Source organism: Cololabis saira, chromosome 5 (genome assembly GCF_033807715.1).
Source record: "Cololabis saira isolate AMF1-May2022 chromosome 5, fColSai1.1, whole genome shotgun sequence".
NCBI lineage: Eukaryota > Metazoa > Chordata > Actinopteri > Beloniformes > Belonidae > Cololabis > Cololabis saira.
In genome coordinates this window covers 50198574-50212291 of record NC_084591.1, presented here as the reverse complement: position 1 = coordinate 50212291, position 13718 = coordinate 50198574, and the positions used below count along the sequence as shown (strand labels likewise).

The 13718-nt window shown below is 47.4% G+C and overlaps 1 protein-coding gene across 1 annotated transcript in view; it reads left to right on the top strand.

Annotated features, from left to right (window-relative positions):
* The window catches only part of il34 (interleukin 34), a 144564-nt gene that overhangs the window by 116250 nt on the left and 14596 nt on the right, over nucleotides 1-13718 (top strand). The gene's annotated exons all lie outside the window — the stretch shown is intronic.

Here is a 13718-nt window from a genome sequence, read left to right as displayed (position 1 = left end):
AAAAGCAGGTATTTGTGTCTGCACTCTGAAGCCCATCAGCATTATCACATGACCAAGACTCTGAAGACTAAAATTGACGTACTACCAGGAAATCAGCTCCGATGTGAGAGTGGGACGTATGCAGCTCTTGCCGTGGCCTCTTAGCCCTAATGTGAGCTTCAAGTGTCTTTTCCAGCTCCAGATCAAAGCCCTCGCAGCCTTTGATGGCCCGGGTCACGCCGGACCCGTTGCCAAGACATCTGGACAAACTGTGTCTCTCTAGATTCCTACAAAGTTGTAGTAATCTGCAACCTTACGTACTTGCTGGCTTGTTGCACAGAAGTATCCTGAAGTTTGCCACTAATAAGTGTTTTGAAAAAGGGGAAGCAGGCGCTTTGAAAACCTACTTGACTTGAGAAATATGATGAACGAGTTACTTCTATCAATCAGCAACTTATCACATGAAACCAGTATTAGAAAAGTATGTTAAAGGAAGGACATAGTTTAATCTCATCAATCGTTTTTTTTTTATAATTGTTCATACATATATGATACAGATTTGCTACTGTTGTAATAGATCGTTGAAATAGTTGCTCTTAAAGAATTGCTCTAAGGACAGCCTTTGAAGGTTTTTTATTTATATAATAATGGGATCTGCTGAAGATCTGCAAGTCTGCTTATATAGCGTCTATTACAAGAGAAGTTGTCTCTAGGATCTTTCCAGAGACCAGAACATAAACCCCCGAGTAATTATTACATAAACAATGGCAGGTAAAAACTCCCCTAGTGGGAGAAAAACCTTAACCCTTGTGCTGTCTTCAGGTCAAGCAAGGAGGAAGAGAAGAAGGGAGGAAAGAAGGAAGAATGAAAAGAATGAAGGAAAGAAGGAAGGAAGGAAGGAAGGAAGGAAGGAAGGAAGGAAGGAAGGAAGGAAGGAAGGAAGGAAGGAAGGAAGGAAGGAAGGAAGGAAGGAAGGGAGAAAAGAGGAAGGAAAGAAGGAAGGAGAGAGCAGGGGGAAAGAAGGAAGGAAGGGAAAAAAGAAGGATGGAAGGAAGGATGGAAGGATGGAAGGAGGAAACAAGGAAGGAAGGAATGAAGGAAGGAAGGAAGGAAGGAAGGAATGAGCAGGAGGAAAGAAGTAAGGAAGGGAAAAAAAGGAAGAAAGGAAGGGAGAAAAGAGGAAGGAAGGAAGGAAGGAAGGAAGGAAGGAAGGAAGGAAGGAAGGAAGGAAGGAAGGAAGGAAGGAAGGAAGGAAGGAAGGAAGGAAGGAAGGAAGGAAGGAAGGAAGGAAGAAGGAAGGAAGGAAGGAAGGAAGATGTAGGATGGGAGGAATGGAGGGAGGGAGGGAGGAAACAAGGGAGGAAGGGAGAAAAGAGGAAGGGAAGAAGAAAGGAGAGAGCAGGAGGAAAGAAGGAAGGAAGGGAGGAAGGGAGAAAAGAGGAAGGGAAGAAGAAAGGAGAGAGCAGGAGGAAAGAAGGAAGGAAGGGAAAAAGAAGGAAGGAAGGAAGGGAGAAAAGAGGAAGGGGAAACGAAAGGAGAGAGCAGGAGGAAAGAAGGAAGGAAGGGAAAAAAGAAGGAAGGAAGGAAGGAAGGGAGAAAATAGGAAGGGAAGAAGGAAGGAGAGAGCAGGAGGAAGGAAGGAAGGAAGAAAAGAGGAAGGGAAGAAGAAAGGAGAGAGCAGGAGGAAAGAAGGGAGGAAGGGGAAAAAGAAGGAAGGAATGAAGGAAGGAAGGGAGAAAAGAAGGAAGGAAGGAAGGAAGGAAGGAAGGAAGGAAGGAAGGAAGGAAGGAAGGAAGGAAGGAAGGAAGGAAGGAAGGAAGGAAGGAAGGAAGGAAGGAAGGAAGGAAGGAAGAAAGAAAAGAGGAAGGGAAAAAGGAAGGAGAGAGCAGGAGGAAAGAAGGAAGGAAGGGAAAAAGGAAGGAAGGTGTTAGGTTGTGGTTTTCTAAGGACCCAAGTGCAGGGGAGAGAGGGAGGCCGGAGGCAGGAGTTCTCAACAAAAAGGGTTTAATCCACAAAAAGGCAAAAAATAAGGCGCTGCAGAGCAGGATAAACAAAAACCAGGAACAGGAAAAAACAACGAGGAGACATGGAGGAAGAACCAGTACGGACCGACCGATAACCAAGGAATGACAAGACAAGATATACTGAGGGGATAACGAGATATGACGAGACACAGGTGCAGACACAATCAGGGCAGATGGGACACAGGCGGGGCAAGACAGAAACTGAAAGTCAAACTGGGGGAAGTGTCAAACCCTGACAGTACCCCCCCTCAAGGGACAGATCCCAGATGTCCCAACAGTCACCCAGGGCGGGCGGAGGGGGCCTGGAGGAGGGCCCAGGCCACACACGGGCAAAGTTCCGGGGGCCGTCCTCGGGACTGGGCAGACCGGCGAGACAGGGGGGCGTCCCCGAGGCCTAGGCCTGGGTCTTGGCGTGGGTCTTGCCGGGGGGCGTGACGGGGACTCTTGGCTGGGCTCGGGGACTTGGCTGGGCTCGGGGACTGGACGGGGCTCTGGGACTGGACGGGGCTCTGGGACTGGACGGGGCTCTGGAACTGGACGGGACTCTGGAACTGGACGGGACTCTGGAACTGGACGGGACTCTGGAACTGGAGCAGACAGGATGCGGGGAGCCGGAACCGGAACAGACAGGATGCGGGGAGCCGGAACAGGAGCAGACAGGATGCGGGGAGCCGGAACCGGAGCAGACAGGATGCGGGGAGCCGGAACCGGAGCAGACAGGATGCGGGGAGCCGGAACCGGAGCAGACAGGATGCGGGGAGCCGGAACAGGAGCAGACAGGATGCGGGGAGCCGGCGTCGGGGGGCAGAGGATCCCCGGAGCTGCCCGAGTGGGGACCCGGGTCCGTGGTGCTGGCTGCGGGGGTACCCAGGTCTGAGGCGCTGGCTGCGGGGGAGCCCGGGTCCGAGGCGCTGGCTGCGGGGGTACCCGGGTCCGAGGCGCCGGCTGCGGGGGTACCCGGGTCCGGGGCGCTGGCCCCCCCTCAAGGGACAGATCCCAGATGTCCCCACAGTCCACATCCAGGGCGGGCTGGGAGGAAACACGGGTCCTCGGAGCTGGCTGAGGGGGGTCCGGAACCATCACCGGAGGAGGAACTCGAGCAGGAGCTGAGGCGTCCAGGACCACCGCTGGAGCCAGAACAGGGGGCGATGCGTCCAGGACCACCGCCGGAGCAAGAACAGGGGGCGATGCGTCCAGGACCACCGCTGGAGCAGGAACAGGGGGCGATGCGTCCAGGACCACCGCTGGAGCTGGAGCAGGCTGGGGCTGACGCTGACGCCGTCGCTTCCCCTGGGACTGAGAACCCGAAAAGAGGAAGGGAAGAAGGAAGGAGAGAGCAGGAGGAAAGAAGGAAGGAAGGGAAAAAGAAGGAAGGAAGGAAGGAAGGAAGGAAGGAAGGAAGGAAGGAAGGAAGGAAGGAAGGAAGGAAGGAAGGAAGGAAGGAAGGAAGGAAGGAAGGAAGGAAGGAAGGAAGGGAGAAAAGAGGAAGGGAAGAAGGAAGGAGAATTAGGTCATTTTGACCCAAAGACAGCACAAGGCTTAAGCCAAACAGTGGCAAGAAAAACTCCCCTTTAGGGGGGTAGAAACCTGGACCAGGACCTGGATCATAAGGGGGGGGAAGAAACCTGGACCAGGACCTGGATCATAAGGAGAAACCTGGACCAGGACCTGGATCATAAGGGGGTAGAAACCTGGACCAGGACCTGGATCATAAGGGGGTAGAAACCTGGACCAGGATCTGGATCATATGGGGGTAGAAACCTGGACCAGGACCAGGATCATAAGGGGGGACCTGGACCAGGACCTGGATCATAAGGGGGTAGAAACCTGGACCAGGATCTGGATCATATGGGGGTAGAAACCTGGACCAGGACCAGGATCATAAGGGGGGGGAAGAAACCTGGACCGGGACCTGGACCTGGACCAGGACCAGGACCTGGACCAGGACCAGGACCTGGATCATAACACGATGGTAAACTTTCAAAGTAAAACAGGAAGTGAAGTTAACAGAAACAGACGAGGTCAGAGGCAAGAAAAACAAGACAAGACCCAAGAACACTGTTGTGCCACACAGGTAGCTAAGCTGATCAGTTATCGAAGGCTAATGATAATTCTATTAAAGAATTATTAATAATTAATAAAGTCGACTATTTATCAAATTGAATTATCAAAATGATAATAATTCTCGTAGGGGCACCACCCCAGGGCCTTACTCCGGGGACAAATGATAACTAAACAGCAGAAAATCAGTCTCATATGATTAGGATTATCCTGCAGAACAGCAAATCTTACTATCACTTACAGAATAACAGTTGAAGGAGTGATATCCGAGCACTGGTTCTGCTTAAACAAATCAATTTGTGACCAAATCTTGTATGAAACAACAACAACCACTCATTAAAAATCAATCAGGATTTATTTACATACAGGTGTCAAAAGATGATAAACGCAACACCCCAAATAAACCTGATGGCAGAACTTAAGTATTATAAAACCATTAATTAAGAAAAACAACAATCAATAAAAATGAAATGAAAGTTAAATGCATGGAATGGAAAAAAGAAATCAAAGCAATAATAAAAATGATACAGAACATCTACAGTTCAAACGTGGCTGCAGTGTTTAAAGAAGCCGGGGCTCCTGTGGTATTTTAAGGATGGTGGAACCCTCTTTAAGCCACGTGCAAATCTAGACCGGATGGTGATCCCGGGGTTTAAACCGTGATCAACTGGCGAAACGGCGCTTTAAAGCATGAATGACTAGCAGAAAGTAGTGACTACAAATTAATGACAACAGTCATGATAATGATGCTGATGTAATCTCAGCTCTGAACACAGATTTAGCTCTGTAACACTCCCAGTTAAACTCATACACCCAGGTCTCAAAACCTCACGCCTCCTCGGGTCTCCGGGTGCCGATCAGGGGTTCCTGCCGGGTCTTTGGTCGGAGTCCGATCCAAGAGTCCTCCCGCTTCTCCCGCTCCTCCTCCTGACTCTGGAATCACGAGAGGACGGGGGTACAGCGGGAAGCAGCCGGCGCTCACCCCCCGGTCCGGAGGCTATCACGTCGTCTCGGGTGCGCGCGGGGCCGGTCCACTTCTTCAGAGTGCGGGTGCCCGTCGGCTGGTGAGCGCATGGCCCCGGGACGGGGCGGCGGGATGCGTCTCGGTTCTGCACGGGGCAAGCTGTCCACAGATCCTTTCAGGTGAAGCTCAAGAGCAGAGAGAGAGGTTAGAACAGAGGAACGGGTCTCACCCTGGGCCGCGGCCGAGCTTCGAAGCGGCTTCCCCCCCCTTTCCAGCTCCCAGGGACCGGGGACACGTGAAGCAGGAGTCGGAGCTCCGGATGAAAAGTTGAGACCGAGAGTTGATGGGAGCGGCTCCGCGCACCGCGGCTTCAACGGGCTGCAGGTCCAACGGAGCGGCCCGATGGGGGCCTTACACCTCCCCCCAGCCGGGGGGAGAAAGGAAGATGGGACCTTGGCCCGGAGCCAAAGGTCCTGCTGCTCAGGAAGAGAGGTTGATCGGAAGAGAGAGGAAAAAGGAGAGAGAGGGATGCAGCGCCGCTGTCTGCGCCGCGGGTCCTCGCTGATCCTCCGGCCAGACCACGCTGCAGACCTCTCCTCTTATCCCCCCCTTTGGGGGGGGGGAGGTCGTGGTCCCTTTGGCCCGAAGCCAGAAAGACGTGCTGACCCGCCAGTTGAATGAAGGAAAAAGAGAAAGATGGAGGAGCAGCGCGGCGTTTTGATCCTACGCGCGCTGCGGTGACGTCATCGGTGCCTCATTGCGATTGGATGCGCGCCGCTTGTAGGCGCCACCCCCCCCACGCAAGGCATGCTGGGGGTTGTAGTTCATGGCCAGGCGGCCATTTTTGGAGGCACATTACAGCCGATTTTCAGCTGAGCAGTTTCAAAGTTGAATATACACATTCACAAAATGTTCATACATTTTATAAGTTCAGAGTTCACATGGGCATATGGGCGACCCCAACAACACCAACATTAAACCGAAACAAGATACTAACAGCAAACACCAAAAAACCATGTAGACAAATGCAAAACCACAACACCAGACACTACACCATCACCTCTACGCAGTGCCTTTTAGTTTAGCTTTGTTCTCTTTCCCTTCAGGCATAATTTTCTCTATGCAATTCTGTCAGATGTAACAAGGAGAAAACAGATGAACTGGATGAACTTATCAAGCGTTCCTCTCTATGCCAAATGTACGATTGTTTGCTCCTGATGTTTTCATTTGCGCTAGTACAGTTTAAATAGTATTAGCACTCTCTTAGTGTTAAAACAAACTACAGCTCGCACCGCTCCATCATTGTGTGGCTTTCCACTGACACTGTGCAGAGATGGAAGCACTTAAACCAGACACAACATAAATAAACATGAATGAAAGCAGTAGGGAGTCAGGCATCTGGATAATGTGTCAAAGTTTCTTCGGCATTCACGCGCCCAAATCTTCAGAATGTTAAAATCCTGCAGTTGTTTTTGCATCTAGTAGGAGTTGAATCTGTTCTCTTTCAAACTGATATTTATATAAAAATCCCCTAGATGAAAATATGGATTCATTTCTTCTTCAGGGTATTCATTCATCGGTGAAAGATGATGTCTGACTTTGTAAAGCCTGTGTCAAAAAAATTCACAAAAATAGTAAATAACAGATTTCTTCAAACCAAGTAGATGGAAATGTGTAGAATCTCTAAATCATGCAAAAAGATGATGAACCATGAACCAAAGAATGATAAAAGCTCTTATCTGTCAGCGTTTCTGCAAGCCATGCGTATCATTATTATGCATCTTTGCAAGACTGAGATCCATTGATTTTCTTCACCTACTGCATCGTGTTCAGTGTCTGTCTGAGCCGACACAAGGCCAGATGTAGTTTACACCAGAACCACATGCACGCTCCAACGCACACCTACAATCTATTCCAATCGCCATTTAAACCAACACATGAAGAAAGCCACTGCTTTCCACAATTTCTGCAGATGTCATTGCCTCAAATCTTAGGGTGCTTTCACACCTGTCCACTGACGCCGTCACTGACGGCGTCACTGACGTGCACCTCCCGAAAATTGTAACTATGCGTCGAGGCGACGCAGACCAAACGCAGACGGAGAGGGCTGTGATTGGTTCGCTTGGTAGCAACGCATTTCCGGTTTCCAGTTTGAAGGAGTCGTGAACTTTCAGCGCTCTTTTCTTCGTGTATGTGTGATTTTTTTTTGTTTTGTTTTTTTGCACAATAGTCCTTATCTCTTTGATTCACTGTGACTGGAAAAGTGACTGGAAAAGTCGGATAAACCATTCGTCGATTTGACGCAGAACCATAACTCAAGCTTAAGCTGCTACTGGTACTGTAGATCGCGGTTTGCGCCGCGCCCACCGCCGGGTAGGGCGTAGAGCGGCGCAGAGCTTCCACCACCTTCTCTCCTATTGGACACAACTTTCTCTCTTCTCCCTTCTCTCCTATTGGACATGGATGGCTGCATGGAGATGTCGTCACAGCGCGGCGCAGTGAAATTAATAAATGTTCAATTGGGGCAGGCAGGCGCGGCGCAAACGCCGTGGCAGCCGAGCTCGGACGCAGAGCGGTCCACTCTTGCGCCGGTAGCACATACACAATGAATGGGAAAGCCGGCGACGCTCTGCGCTTTCCACCCTCTATGTGAATGGGGTTATAACTATTGTTGTTTTTCCCGGCGTATGGAAGAGGAAACTCCTTCTGCGTTCATTTCTGACCAATGAGAGAACAGTTGGTTCATGGCATTTGTTATCAGCTTTGAACCGCTACAGACGGTTGCCTTGTGAACACGAACTCCACAAACGAACAACGAAACAACTGTATCGATTTAGTCCCTGAATCGGAACCAAACAAACGGGCCACAGGTCTGAAAGCACCCTTACTTGCGTAATGATAAACTTTCTTAAATTTCTTGAGGTGATGCTGGTGGCAGCATGATTACATGATTACAATATAAGCCCAAAATAAAAGTGAAAGCACACCAGGGAAGATGAGACTGCTGTGATAAAGATGCGGCTTGTGTTTGCTGGAAGTCAGAATGATGTCCTGCACCGGCTGCAGATCCAGACACGGCGATGATCTGTCACTGTAAGGATGTGACAGTGTCTGCAATATATGACTTTTACATTAGGGATGGGCGGTATGGACTAAAAAATGTATCACGATAATTTCTGGCATTTATCCCGATAACGATAAAAATGACGATAAAAAAAATACCAATTCAACTCCATCTTTGTAACTATAAATCTATCACCACATTCAGTCTTTGGAGCCCCCAAAACACTGCTCTAAAAGAATACTAAATGCTACTAAACTACACCAATTATTACACCACTCTGGTGGAGACCTCCACCAGCAGCGGCTGTTATATATAATAAAATGTTATATATAATAATATATAATGTAAAATATATAATAAATGACTTGTATTGCCATCCTTTGCACTCACTGTTTTTTGCAGACTCTGGATATAATAGAGGATGTTTGCTCCTCGTCACTCTTTAAATCCAAACCAGTTCCAGATAACGGAGCTGGAGCCTCATTTAACAACGAGCTCCTCGCTCTCAGATCCGCCTTCCTCCATGTAAGGCTGATTTATGGCTCTGCGTTACACCAACGCAGAGCTACGGCGTAGGGTACGCGGTGACACGCACCGTACGTTGCGCGTCGCCGCGTACCCTACGCCGTAGGCTCTGCGTCGATTTAACGCAGAACCGTAAATCAGGCTTTACACAAAAACACATCAACGGGAATTTATCGTTTTTACCGCGAGATGACAAATTCTTACCGTGGGGACCGTGGGCCCATTCCTACTTCACATCTGGCACGCATACGGCAGCTGCATTCCTCAGGCAAGCGTGTGGTCATGCGGGTGTAAAGTGACATCGTTTCCAAGATAACCTTTTAAATACAGATTAGCTTTAAGGGGGGCTTTTGAAAAATGCCTGGGAAACGTTATTTCTGATGTGGGAACTGTTTGGTTTTCTCCTCTCTCTTAATGACGACATTAGTGACAGCTTACAGAGCTCGCATGGGTATTTCTAAGAGTCATAAAAGCCACCTGCTAACACCTTTGAAGCTCCGCTTGGTACTGATTAATGTGACAAGCAGGAACCTGCTGGAAACGTGATCTGGCCTGGTGGCTAGTTTCAGCCGAGAAGCTGTGCATCTTTTAACCAGCATGAAACGGCACACAACAATCAGGAAGCAACACTAATCATGGCAGGTTTAAGCCTTTGGGCCGAGCTATTCTGACTGCTTGTGCTATTTCCAGTCTTTGTGCGACTCGAAGTAAACTCATTTGTGGCCAGCGCAATATTTTATTTCAGCTTTGTCGTTGTGAAATCCAGCGCCCGTATCAGGATGTGTTTTTTAAGCTCACTTAGGTTGGTGGGACATGCTGCAGCAGTCCAGGATTTATTAGACCTTCTTTTACAATACCAGCATTTAACAGCAGTTCAGCAAGTTAAAAACACCAAACTTGCACCAAGGGAAATCTTTCTTCCTGAGCAATGTAAAAGACAGTCCTTTTTCTTTTCTTTATATTAAATTATATTTTTGTATAACTGCTGTTAGTTATTGCAACTAAAGTCTTAATTTAGATAGATAGATAGATAGATAGATAGATAGATAGATAGATAGATAGATAGATAGATAGATAGATAGATAGATAGATAGATAGATAGATAGATAGATAGATAGATAGATAGATAGATAGATAGATAGATAGATAGATAGATAGATAGATAGATAGATAGATAGATAGATAGATAGATAGATAGATAGATCGATCGATCGATCGATCGATCGATCGATAGATAGAATAAAATAAACATGAAATATAAGGTTAAAAAATAGTATATAAAGTGCAAACTAAAACAAAACTATTTAAAGTTACAAGTGTGTGAAAAACTGTTTTCCCCCTTTCTGATTTCTTATTTTTTTTGCATGTTTGTCGCACATAAATGTCTCATATCAAACAAATCTAAATATTAGACAACGATAACACAAGTAAAAACAAAATGCAGTTTTTAAATGAAGGTTTTTATTATTAAAGGAGAAAAAATCCAAACCCAAATGGCCCTGTGTGAAAAATGATTGCCCCCTAAACCTGATAACTGGTTGTTCCCTCAGCAGCAACAACTGCAATCAAGCGTTTGCCATAACTGGTAATGAGTCTTTTCCAGCTGTGGAGGAATTCTGGCCCACTCATCTTTGCAGAATTGTTGTAATTCAGCCACATTGGAGGGTTTTCTAGCATGAATCTCCTTTTTAAGGTCATGTCCCAGCATCTCAATGGGATTCAGGTCGGGACTTTGACTAGGCCACTCCAAAATTCATTTAGTTTTTCTGAAGCCATTCAGAGGTTGCTGGTGTGTTTTGGATCATCGTCCTGCTGCAGAACCCGAGTGGCTTCAGCTTGAGGTCACGAACAGATGGCCTGACTTTCTCCTTCAGGATGTTTTGGCAGACAGCAGAATTCATGGTTCCATTTACCACAGCAAGTCTTCCAGGTCCTGAAGCAGCAGGACAGCCCAGACCATCACACTACCACCACCATGTTTTACTGTTGCTAGGATGTTCCTTTTCTGAAATACCGGGTTACTTTTACACCAGATGTAATGGGACATAAACCTTCCAAAAAGTTCAACTTTTGTCTCGTCAGTCCACAAAGTATTTCCCCAAAAGTCTTGGGGATCATCAAGATGTTTTCTGGCAAAACTGAGACGAGTCTTTTATGTTGTTTTTGCTCAGCAGTGACATGATCCACTGGGCGGTGCCTCTCACCCTTCTTGTCCTCTCCTTTTCCCTGCCTCTCTTCTCCATTACCATTTTTATTTATTATAAATATCTCATAGCTATCATTTTTGTCCATCGTTCCTGTAGTTTCTTGTGCCGGCCCCCCTTTTTTCTCTTTTTTTTTCTCTCTTCTTCCAGTGGCCAGCCGCGGTACTGCAACAAAAAACTGTTCACAGGACAGCTCCAGCTTTGAATCACCGGCAATTACTAATCTTTGTATTCTATATTTTTAAGTCATGGACTTTATATCCGTCAAAAATGTTTTATAACGGCCAGAAAAGTCAAAGAAAAGTCTCTTTCTGGGCGTGACGTCACAGCTGACGTCACAGCCGTGTCCGTGCATTCCATGGATGTATTATATTAATATATATTATGTCATTATATTATATTAATACATTAATAATATATGTAATACTATACATGTAATAATATACATGAACTAATATATTATATTAATACATATTATATTAATACTCGCGCCATTGCCCCGGGGCATGATAGGAGGCCCCAGAGCATCATGGGAGGTGACTCAACTGCGCATGCTCTATGGGTCCGTGTACGCGGAAGTAAACCCGGAAGTCAGAGATTTTTTCGGCACATGCGCTGGCTGAGCAAAATGCATTGAAATGAATGGGTGGCCATTTTTGGTCTTCCATCCAGTTCTTTAATACATCCATGCTTGGATGAGGCGCCGCTGCTCTTGGGGTCATTTTGGTCGGTTCCTCCTGGGAAGGTTCACCACTCTTCCATGTTTTCTCCATTTGTGGATAAAGGCTCTCACTGTGGTTCGCTGGAGTCCCAAAGCTTTAGAAATGGCTTTGGAACCTTTTCCAGACTGATAGATTGATTACTTTGTTTCTCATTAGTTCCTGAATGTCCTTGGACGGCAGAATGATGTCTAGCTTTTGAGGATCTGTTGGTCGACTTCCCTTTGTCAGGCAGGTTCCTATTTAAGGGATTTCTTGATTGAGAACCAGTGTGGCAGTAATCAGGCCTGGGTGCGGCTGGAGAAATTGAACTCAGCTTTCCAAAGATGTGATAAACCACAGATAATTCAATCACTTTTTCACACAGGGTAAGTTGGGATTTGTATTTCCCCTTAAAGGAGCATGAGGCTCCTTTTAAGAAATGAGACTCATTAGTGCCACCCTTCGCCACGAAGCCGGCACGGGAGAACGGGGAGAACGTGCATGCAGCGTCATGTGACGTCACATCCGCAGGACAGCGCGGGAAATTCGGGTCACAATTGCAGCACATTTTGCAGCAACCTGTTCAAGGCAACAGAGAGATACACTAGAGGGCTCAATCTTTTTGGTTTGGAACGCTTCATCTGACATTATTACTAGAAAACTTAAAACGTATACGAATTTTTTTCATAAATCCTGCCTCAATCCTGCCTCATGCTCCTTTAAAAGCCTTCCTTTAAAAACTGCATTTTGTGTTTACTTGTGTTATCTTTGTCTAATATTTAAATTTCTTTGATGACCTGAAACATTTAAGTGCAACAAACATGCAAAAAAAATAAGGAAATCAGGAAGGGGGCAAACACTTTCACACAACTGTATATTTTTAAGCTCCAGTCAGGATTTTGCAACATATTTTCTGTGATTCTAATCTCAGAGTTCTTAGTTACAAGAACGTATTACGAGAAACTATTTCACATGCAATTAGCTTCTTTTTTTTTTTTTTTAAAGGCTTTTTTCTTTCACTTTGCTCATGCTTTAGTTTTACATAACCATTTGTCTGGTTCTAATCAGGAGGAGTCAGCCTTCATGTACTGATTGAGTTGGGCCTTTAACAGACCCAATACCGTCACATGAAAAACAGATCCATCATATGCTTTTTTGTTCTGTGTGGCAGAAGGAGCAACTTCCCTACATTTTCTGATTTGAGTAATGGTTTAATGTTGACTTATTTTCTTGTCTTGGGAGTAATAGTAGAATAACCTTCAGTCCCAAACCAAACCCCTCGCGCTCTCTGTCTTTAGACCAAAGACAAATATAGCAACCTTTTTTAAAACAAACAGTTATCACAAGATGAATTCACACACACAGAGAGAGTTGGCTTTGCCTCATAATAACCTCAGATTCACACCTAAAGCACCAAAAATCGACCTGTGTTCACTCAGGTCGCTTCCGTCAACGCTTGTTGGCGCGGAGGGTTCGGTAAAAGTCTTTATTAAAGCTCACAGCAGGCAGTAGAGCAGAGTTCAGACCTCAGGATCATGGTAACGCTTCAGGGAGCAGCAAACAGAAACCAGAGACGCTCAGGCAGAACTCGTGGTCGGGGACAGAAGGCTGGACGGAAGACGGAGGACGGAGACAGGCCAACATGTCTGGGGACAGGACGGAGACAGGCCAACATGTCTGGGGACAGGACGGAGACAGGCCAACATGTCTGGGGACAGGACGGAGACAGGCCAACATGTCGGGGGACAGGACGGAGACAGGCCAACATGTCGGGGGACAGGACGGAGACAGGCCAACATGTCGGGGGACAGGACGGAGACAGGCCAACATGTCGGGGGACAGGACGGAGACAGGCCAACATGTCGGGGGACAGGACGGAGACAGGCCAACATGTCGGGGGACAGGACGGAGACAGGCCAACATGTCGGGGGACAGGACGGAGACAGGCCAACATGTCGGGGGACAGGACGGAGAGAGGCCAACATGTCTGGGGACAGGACGGAGACAGGCCAACATGTCGGGGGACAGGACGGAGACAGGCCAACATGTCGGGGGACAGGGCGGAGACAGGCCAACATGTCGGGGGACAGGACGGAGACAGGCCAACATGTCGGGGGACAGGGCGGAGACAGGCCAACATGTCGGGGGACAGGACGGAGACAGGCCAACATGTCGGGGGACAGGACGGAGACAGGC